The sequence below is a fragment of the Oryzias latipes genome, chromosome 4 (genome assembly GCF_053564925.1).
Source record: "Oryzias latipes strain Hd-rR chromosome 4, Olatipes_Hd-rR_3.1".
Taxonomy (NCBI): Eukaryota; Metazoa; Chordata; class Actinopteri; order Beloniformes; family Adrianichthyidae; genus Oryzias; species Oryzias latipes.
In genome coordinates this window covers 9,193,441-9,203,566 of record NC_136240.1, presented here as the reverse complement: position 1 = coordinate 9,203,566, position 10,126 = coordinate 9,193,441, and positions in this window count along the sequence as shown.

Genomic DNA, 10,126 nt, shown 5'->3' with positions numbered 1-10,126 from the left:
GAGAACCCAAGTGCTGCTTAATCCTGGTATAGCATCATCAGGGGCAACAACTAAGGTTTCTGTTTTCTCTGAGTTTAGCTGCAGAGAGTTTTTACGCAGCCATTGATTTATCTGACTTGAGCAGTTCATCAGAGAATCCAGCGTGTGTGTCTCGGAGGGCTTGAAAGAAAAATATAGCAGGATATCATCAGGAAAGAAATGATAGGAAACATCACTGAAATCCTGAATGATCTTTCCAAGGGGAATCATGTATAGGAGAAACAGAACAGTGCCCAGAACAGAGCCCTGAGGAACCCCACACAGTAAGTCTGCTGACTGAGACATTATGTGGTTAGGCATGACACGAATCTGTTATCCAATTTAAGCATCCCCCACTCCCACCCCTCAGATTAAATGGTATCATCTGTTTGTGAAACAGCTCAAAAAACCCATACCTTAATGCTTCCACCGCCATGTTTCAAAGGTAAAATGTTTTGGAGATTAGGCCTCGTCTTTTCAAAATAAAAGCGGCCTAAAGGTGAAGACTTGTTTTCATTTAGTCAACATGTAAGCTGGTGTCTATCACAGTTTCAAATGGTACAATGGTGAAGCACTGCTGCCCCAGAAATGAGTCTAGAAATGTCCCAAACAGCACCAACCCCTTCTGGATCCTTGGATCCTTTTCTTTATCTAAAGCTCCTAAAATGCTGCTCTTCTTCCGCAGCTGTTCTGAAGGCCGCGAGTCCGCCTGGAAAATGAAACATTCCACCTTAAGAGAATCAGTTTTTCAATCTGAGACGGATTCTCTTGCTTTCATGCATCATTTCTGCAGAAAATGAGCATCCGTGCAACAAAATTGAGAAAACCTTCAGGGGTCTCAGCATGCAGCATCTGGGGGATGTCCATAAATCTTTTTTTTTTAAGGTTAAGGAATCACCAACAAGCGAAGAGGACTCCTTTAAAAGCTAAAGTTTGGGGCGGGTAAAATGATGCTAATGCCTGGAAGGGGGCAGGAAGAGAGAAGTATTGATCTGCAGATGAGTTGCCCATCATTTTGAGATCTGAGAGGCTGTGATGAAACCCAGATGGAGCTGAGCACAAACAACCAGTAAATGTGGGAACAAAGAAACGGGTTTGAATCCCCACTGTTTTTATCTGTTCACACCAGGGGTATAACGATTCATTTCAACGATATGATTCATATCATTTGTGTTCCTGATCCAATTCATAGTCAGTATTGACTGACCTAAAATGGATCCAGGACATCTTTGTCCAAAACTTCCACCAGTGTGACTGAGAGAGAAATTCCTGCTACAGAACAGTTTTCCAGATTCCTTGGATTTATTCAAGATCATTAAGTGTAAAAGAAATATGTGTCCAAACAAACAAGTAAACAAGAATGAATGTCAAATCCATTCACATTTTAGTTTCCTAATGTTCAGCCCACTGTTGTTTTTCCACATCCAAAGAGTCCAAATGGACAATCCTAGAACATTCTAGAACACTGGATGGTCACATGTCCTTGATAAATTCAAAGTGTTTCCACACATTGGACTGGAATGATGGACTGGTCAGTTTTTGCTGACATCACATGTGTGCTGTCTGCTGTGATTGGTCGTTTTTACCTTACATACAAATAAACCTACCGTAACTCAATCCAGATGGTATCTTCCAATGTTTATCGTCGATTTATCTCATTTTGAAACGATTTTATGATGGTTTAGGTCGATTCCAATGAAAATCTTGCCTCAGACGGAACAATCTGGTTGGCTGGTTGGAATAGAAACCGGCTTATCGTTGCACTCCTAGTTCACACCCTTTTTGTTTTTTTATACAACTTAATTTCCTATTGACAGAGACACGCATGGAAATGTTTCACCAAAATCCAATGAGTCACATTTGAATTTTTTGTTAAAAAAACTGTTATGTTTGAGCAATAATCAGATTTTTGTCATGTCTCGTCAAGTTCCTGTCAGTCTCTGGTGTTGTCTCGTGTTTAACTTCCTGTTTTATTTTGTAGGTTTAACTCACCTCTCGTTTCAGTCCTTCCTCTCCCTTCCCTTGTCTGTTTCCCCACAGCTGAGCCTGCCTCATCATCCCTGATCGTTTCCACCTGTGCTTCCCCTCATGTATTTATAGCCACAGTTTCCCTGTGTCCTGTGCCTGGTTGTCTTGTTTTCTCCTTGACAAAGCCAAGCCAAGTTTATCAAGGTCTAAGAAATTAAAACGATCTAAAACTCTGCATCTGAGTCCAGTCCTGTGTTCTACCTTGTGTCAGTTTTAAGATAGAAAATAGTACAAAGTTTATGATTGTTACTATGAGCAGTGATAGTATCTCTTTGGTGGTCAAATCAGGTAAATATTCATTTTAAAGAAACAAATCAGGTCAAATTTGTAAATTGATCCAATCTGAGTTTATTACAACAGCTACAGGATGATGGAATAACTGGATAATCGGAGTCTGTTTGGGTTCCTGATTTGGGTTTTCTAATCCTGATATGGGTCTAAGATGTTCCTGATCCAGGTCTGAATTTCACCTGGTCCGGGTCAGAAGTTCTACTGATCCTGGTTTTCTAATCCTGATCTGGGTCTAATAAGTTCCTAATGCGGGTCTGAAGTTCTCCTGTGGAACTGTTAGAAGCTTCTGGCCACTTTGGGCCAAACGGCACACAAACTCGGGGTCCGGACCTAAAGCTGAGCGGGAATCTGAGGGCAGCACTGGTAGCAACAACCCCACACAGAAATAAAAATGAGGGGGAGAAAGGAATGAATTCATTGAGATGGGGGAAGGGGGGAAGTATGGGCAGAAATCCTTCTTTCCATCCTGGCACTGATACCCAGCTGAGGGAGGGAGGGGGGGGCATCTAAAGGTGTGAGAGCTTTTATTGAGGAACGACGTGTTCCTTAGACTAATTCTGAAAACAGGAGCAGCTTCACATTTAGGTTTAAGACATCATTCAAACAGGAATTGTGGGTCGTCTGTCTGACTAAAGCTTCTGAGTTCTTCTGCAGCCAAAGCAGGCCTTCAACATAAAATGCCAGGAGGTTTTGTATAAGGAAAACAATTAAGTCTCAGTAAAGCTATTAAGCATTGATTTAAAAAAAGAAAAAAAGGTTATTCTAATGTTTGGGACAGTTGGAGTTTTAATATTCTTTATTTTATCAAAGGTACTGATTTTAATCCTGAGGAGAGATCTGCCTCCATCCTGCAGTGAACTTTGGGAATATTTCCTGTTTGATCCAGATTTTGTCTACTGACAAGAAAAAGTCTTTAGGATATATCTTTGCTGCTTTGACTTGACATGCGTGTTAACGGGTTACGGGTTTCCATCACCTGGACGGTTAAAAAGCAGCTTCTGCCTGCAGCTGGTTTCCAGAGGTCTGAGAAAGGCTTCACTTTTTGACAGGTTAGGGTTCTGCTTCCATAGAAATTCCACCACGTCAAATAATGCTTAGCATAATCCTGACGTGACGCTGCACTATGTTTGTGTACGCGTGTATTTGTGTGTGTGTGTGTGTGTGTGCATGTGTGTGAGTGTTGGTGTGAGTGCACGTGCATGTGTGAGTTTGTGAGCATAAGTGTGTGCATAACTGCGTGTGTCTTTGCATGAGTGTGTGTGTCTGTGAATGTGTGTGCATAAGTGTCTGTGTCTTTGCATGTTTGTGTGTGCATAAGTCTGTGTGTCTTTGATTGTTTGTGTGTGATTAGTGTGTGTGTCTTTGCATGTTTGTGTGTGCATAAGTGTGTGTCTTTGCATGTGTGTGCGTGCATAAGTGTATTTGTCTTTCCTTGTTGTTTGTGCTTAGGTGTGTGTCTTTGCATGTTTGTGTGCACATAAGTGTGTGTGTGCCCCCTGCTTCAGTTCATTTCCTTGAAAAAAAACAAAAAAACATCAGTGTTTGTAACATGTTTAGTTTAAATGTCTGCATAAGTCTGTGTCTTTGCTTGTTGTGTGTGCATAAGTGTGTGCGTTATTGCATGTGTGTGTGTCTGCATAAGTGTGTGTGTCTTTGCATGTTGGTGTGTGCGTGAGTGTGTTTTTGTGAATGTTTGTGTGCATAAGTATTAGTTCTTGTGTGTTTGTGCGTATGTTTGTTTGTGCATACATGTGTGTTTTGTGATCATACGAATGTGTGTCTTTGCAGGTTTGTGTGTGCGTAAGTGTGTGTGTCTTTGTATGTTTATGTGTGCCATCGTGTGTGTCTTTGCATGTTTGTGTGTGTGCGTAAGTGTGTGTGTTTTAGCGTGTTTTTTTGTGCATAAGTGTGTGTGTCTTTGTATGTTTATGTGTGCCATCGTGTGTGTCTTTGCATGTTTGTGTGTGTGCGTAAGTGTGTGTGTTTTAGCGTGTTTTTTTGTGCATAAGTGTGTGTGTCTTTGCATGTTTATGTGTGCGTGTGTCTTTTTGTGAATGTTTGTGTGCATAAGTGTGCGTTTGTGTGCTTTTTTCTACATCCACAGTGAGTCAGCTGTCATGTCATTACTCGTGACGTTTTCTCAGCTGGTCGTTGTTCCGTCTCTTTTCTTCTTTTTCTCTAACGTGACCATTTCCCCTCCATTCACTAGAAGAACCGAAAGAATAAAGAAAAGATGTGATTTCCTCTCATTAGTGAGTAAAACCTCTCAAAGCCAAATCTTCTGGACCTGGCCTTCAAGGATGAAGCTCCCATGAGGGGGAGGCTGAGGCTTTTGTGAGGTGGAAGGAGCTTTGGAATCGCACCACAGTAGTGACCTACTTCAGTCACTGGAAGATAATTGTTGGGAACGATTACGCAATCCTCTGAATGCGTGGACGTCACGTCAACATCACAGGAAATCCTGCAAATCGCCGCATCAAGTTCCCAGAGACTGACATGCAGGGTTGGAGCGTCTGATGGGCTCTCACTAGGTTCTGACAAATTCACCTGCTGAGTCTGCAGTTTTCTGTCTCTGATGATGGGATTCCACATCACACCAGTCTGACCACAGCAGGCACTTTCCTCCCAAATGGATTCCACGCAGACCTGCATGGCCTGCTCTCCAGGAATGATGCTGGAGCGCCATCTGCTGGTGCGGGCCTTCTCTGTGGCCCAAACGAACTGTGAGGCGCTGAAAACCATCCAGGCTGTAAAACTGAGACGTCTCAATGGTGGTTGATGTAGAAATCTGCAAAAAAAAAATATTTTTTTCCGTTTAACCTTTTTTTTTACATAAAAACCTACCACACACAACTACCCCGTGGGTTTCCTGTCCTCCCCTTGACCCTGATTATACGGATCCACTCTACAAAAATAAGCCTGCAGAAGCTTCGCTGTTTAAACTGAGTTCAGTTTAACAAACCAGAAGCTGGCAGATCTTTAAACATCCCAAAAAACCCTGCTTTGTCTGTCATCCACAGTATGGCTGCATGTCTAATGCCCAACCAAAATTACAAAGTGCATGTTCTGCTGCAACAGAGGACGGACTTCCAGCCTTCTGAAGAAGGAAACTCTTGCTCCTGCTGGACTTTCTCCTAAGATCAAGGCAGGAGATTCTTTTTTTTTTTTTAACTTAAATGATTTTTACATTTTTGGGAAAAAACAAAACATCTGGATCAGTTTGACCAAAGTTTTTGGGAAAGTCACTCGTGGTCCAAACAACAACTGCAGATCTCAGTTATCATCAGCTTCCAGTCTGCCTCACAGTAAAACTCTCTGGATGATCCTTTATTATTTAACCTGCCCTCATGAAACCACTAATGGACCTGAGCGTCCTTGTAGGAGCAGCAGGGGCCGCTAGCGGGTCCTGGAACAGAGACCATCAGATCAGGGAGGATGCTCTCTTGGAAGGTTCCATCTGAGGAGACCACGGCCTCTGGAGCGTCTGTGTGCAGCAGATAGCAGAAGGTTCTGGAACATCAGATCCTCGTGAACCTCATGTTCATGATCTCTGAGCACCTTTTAGAAAATGCTCTAACAGGGACTGCTTTTGTTTTTCTGCGTCATTTTATTCACATATTTTTCTATGTATTCAGAGATTTTTTCTGTTTTTGTTGTTTTTAACACTTGAAAACTTGTGGTTTTTATGATTTTTGCCTTTTCTTCTTTTATATGCATTTTTTTTAAATTATAAACCAAGCTTAAATCTTAATCTGTGTGTATTTAAGGACATTGAAGTTAAAAAAAAAAAAAAAACATTGATTGTGTGTCTGACTGAACCGCAAAGATATGGGAAGATGAAATGAACGAGTTTCTGAAATTATTCTCACATTATGCACAGAGAAGGCGCATAATTACTCTCAGGATTTTTACTTTACAGGATTTCTTAACAAAGAGAAGAACCAGGAAACGAGAAATTGTGTTAGACTTCTGCAGAAGGAGAAGCCGTCTGTCACAGTGCATACTGCAACAGAGGAGTCCCGTCTTCCCAGTGGATGCAGTCTGTTTTTATTGTTTATGAAAGAAGGTCATTCAATCAGGCAGAGCAGGAACATCATATCCTGTACTCAGCACTTTGTACATCAGTGTTTTCTCACTGAACAGAGACACAATCATATTAGGCCGTTAACAGTATGTGTGAGCAAATGACAACAACGTAAACTCTGTCAAATACATTTACTCATTTAAAGGGGACATCATCAGCTCAGTGACCGGACAGCGCTGTCGTGGTTATTGCCGACGCCCCACAGTGAGGAGGCCCTGGTTCCAATCCCAGCTGGGACCCTTTTGTGTGAAGTTTGGATCTTCCAGGTGCCCAAACTTAGAAAGATGACAGAAAGCTGCGTTTTTCTAAACAGAATATAAACCACAAACACCAATGTGCTATATTGCAGAAATGTCTAAAAATAAAAACATATTATATTTTATGATATATGTATTTAACTGTAAAGAATGTAAACGAAGCAGAAAAAAACTCATTTTCTTCTTTCTGTTTCCTTTCATTTCCCTCGTTTAAAATAATTTTGTTTTTTTAAGAAAATATAGAAAGAATAAAAAAATAGAACTCTCCTCGCGTGTACCAAAAACATGCTTAAATGGTCCCTATGTGTGTGTGAGTATTTTTGTGTCTGCTGCTGCAACAGACTCGTGACCTGTCCGCAGTGAACCCCACCTTCACCCAGCTGTAGCTGGGATAGGCTCCAGCAATGTGTGTGATCCAAAATGGATTCGGAGAGTTCTGCAGATGGATGGATGATTAACATATCAGGACAATAATGTCAACTATTTGGGAAAAACTAAATGACCTAAATCAGGGTAAGAATTTTGTTTTTTGACTTTTCTAAAACTAGAGAACTGGTGAGAATTGTCGTTTTCAAGTCGTTTTTAATCGTTTTCCTTGAAATACGAGTTCATGTTAGCCAAAACATCCTTATTAAAGTCACCAAAATATTATTTGTTCATTTTGTGATAGAGTTCAGAAGAAGAAGGTGAACTTAACTAAAGTCACAACAAGATATGAAAAACCCTATGAAGGCTGTCAAACCAAGCTCAGGAAAATGGAGTCATAAGAAGATCTGGAAGTTCCTATTCATGCCTTTGTGTCTACACCACTATTGTAACCGTCTGTTTTCTTGTCTGAATAAGGAGGCGCTGTCTTGTCTGCAGTTGATCCAGAACTCTGCTGCGAGGATTTTGACTCGCACTAAGAGAAGAGATCACATCTCCACCCCCTCAAAGCACTTCACTGGCCCTTTACACACTTTCGGACCAGAAGAGCCACATCCTTCCAGGTTCCTCTGAGCTCCTGTTGTCAGCGTTCCCTGAGAATTCTTATAAAGGAAACTTAAAACTGTTTTCTTTTGCTTAGCATTTAAACTGAAACTGTCTTTATTTGGGCTTGAAATGATTTTTTTTACGTGGTACATCTTTTTGTCTTTTATGTTTTTGAACTTGTGAAGCACCTTGTGACTTCTGTTCTGTGAAAGGTGCTATAGAAATAAAACACACTTACTTACTTAGAGATGATGGTCTGCAGCGTCAGACTGGAGGCAGGTTGGTTTGTTTAAAACATCGACTGTTGAAAAATCAGCAGATTCATTCACATGTATTTATGTTTACAGCTGCTTGTTGTCATTATTTTGTGATACAAAAGAGCATCAGCATCCATCTGAAAACATTTGAAAGGAAAAGCTCCTGTTAAATAACAACGGACTAAAAGGGAAAATAGCCTCCAAAGCGACAGATTTCCATTTTGCTCTGTAAGCAGAAGATCCTCAGGCTTCACCTGCAGAACCATCGTCCATCAACGGAACACAGCAGAGCTGCCTCGCTGGCCCAGTTCATGGGCAGAAAGAGCGGGAACTGAACCCACAATCTTCCAATCAGAGGTCATCCGCCCAACATCTGCACCACATGGCTATGGATGTATGTCAGCACAACATATGAAGAATGATTCAGATCACCATAGCATAAAAACGTGCAAACAAGTCAACAGAACTCTATAAATCACTTTAAATGAGTTTTTCTTCATCTGTGTCGCTTTGGAACAACTCTGCTGCTTCTTCAGTAGCAAATGCTGATACACACAGCTCCATGCCTTCTAGTGGTTGTTGGTCAAAGGCAAGTCAAAGTCAAAGTCAGCTTTATTGTCAAATATGCTGCATACACATGACATACAGCAGATGAAATTATTTCCTCTCGCCCGACAGTGCAAGCAGCTTATAAAATAATAAAATACAATGAAATAGATAAAATAACAGTTAAAACAAGAAGAATAACAGCAATCTAAACATTGCAAAAGAGCAATGAGATGGTTAAAGTGGCAGTTTAAAGTGACAACAGTGCTAAGAACAGTAAGTGATGAGTCGGTGATGGCAGTCTTTGGTGAAGATGATTTTCTGAACAGGTGTGAAAGTCTTTTTTTTCTTTCTTTCAGTGTGAATTTGCAGGGGCTGCATGGTAGCGCAGTGGTTAGCGCTCTTGCCTCACAGCAAGAAGACCCCTGGTTCAAGTCCCAGCTGCTGGGCCTGCAACAGAACATCAATGGGGGACCTATCTGTGTGGAGTTTGCATGTTCTCCCCGTGCATGTGTGGGTTTTCTCTCCCACTGTCCAAAAACATGCTTAGGTCAATTGGCAAATCCAAATTGTCCCTAGGTGTGAGTGTGAATGGGTGTGTGATGTTGGCCCTGCGACAGACTGGCGAACAGTCCACAAGTGGCCAGGATAGGCTCTGGCAGCCCTGTTACCCCAAAAGGGATAAAACAGTCGAAAATCAATGAATGAGTTTGTAACAGGAAGTGGAGGGGGGCAGGGAGGGGTGAAACTGTCCTTGAGGCTGCTGGTTCTGGCCTGGAGACTTTGCAGTCTCCTCCCTGATGCAGCAGGTCAGGATGCTCTCGATGGCACCCCTGTAAAAGGTCTGCATGATGGGGGGAGGAGCTCTGGCCCTCTTCAGTTTGCGGTGGAAGTACATGTATTGTTGGGCATCAAAGCAGTGATGCAGTGTTGTGGTTCCAAGACAGGTCTTCGGAGATGTGCACCCCCAGGAACTTGGTGCAGCTCACCCTTTCCACAGCAGCACCATTGATGATCAGTGGAGCGTGCTGGGTGGGTGTTCTCCTGAAGTCCACAACCATCTCCTTTGTCTTCTCCGCATTCAGGTGGAGATTGTTGTCTTTGCACCACAGAGCCAGCTTGCTCACCTCACTTCCGTAGGTGGTCTCATCGTTGTTGTTGATGAGACCCACCACTGTTGTGTCATCCGCAAACTTGATGAAGAGGTTGGAGCTTGATGTTGGGGTGCAGTCGGGAGTCAGCAGAGTGAAGAGAAGGGGGCTCAGCACACATCCTTGGGGGACCCCTGTGTTCATTGTGATGGTGCTGGAGGTGTTGCTGCCGACACGAACTGTCTGTGTCTCCCTGTCAGAAAGTCTGGCAGCCAGTTACATAGGGAGGTGTTGAGTCCTAGTTGGTCCATCTTGTGGATGATGGGGATGACGGTATTGAAGGCGGAGCTGAAGTCAATGAACAGTATTCTGACAAGAGAGTCTTTTGTTTCTAGGTGGGTGAGGGTTGAATGGAGGGCTGTTGAGATGGCATCATCGGTCGAACGGTTAGACCGATATGCAAACTGGTAGGGGTCCAGAGTGAGGGGGGGGGTTAGACTGGATGTGATGTATGACTAACCGCTCAAAGCACTTCATGAGAATGGGGGTGAGAGCGATCGGGCGGTAGTCTTTGTAGCAGGA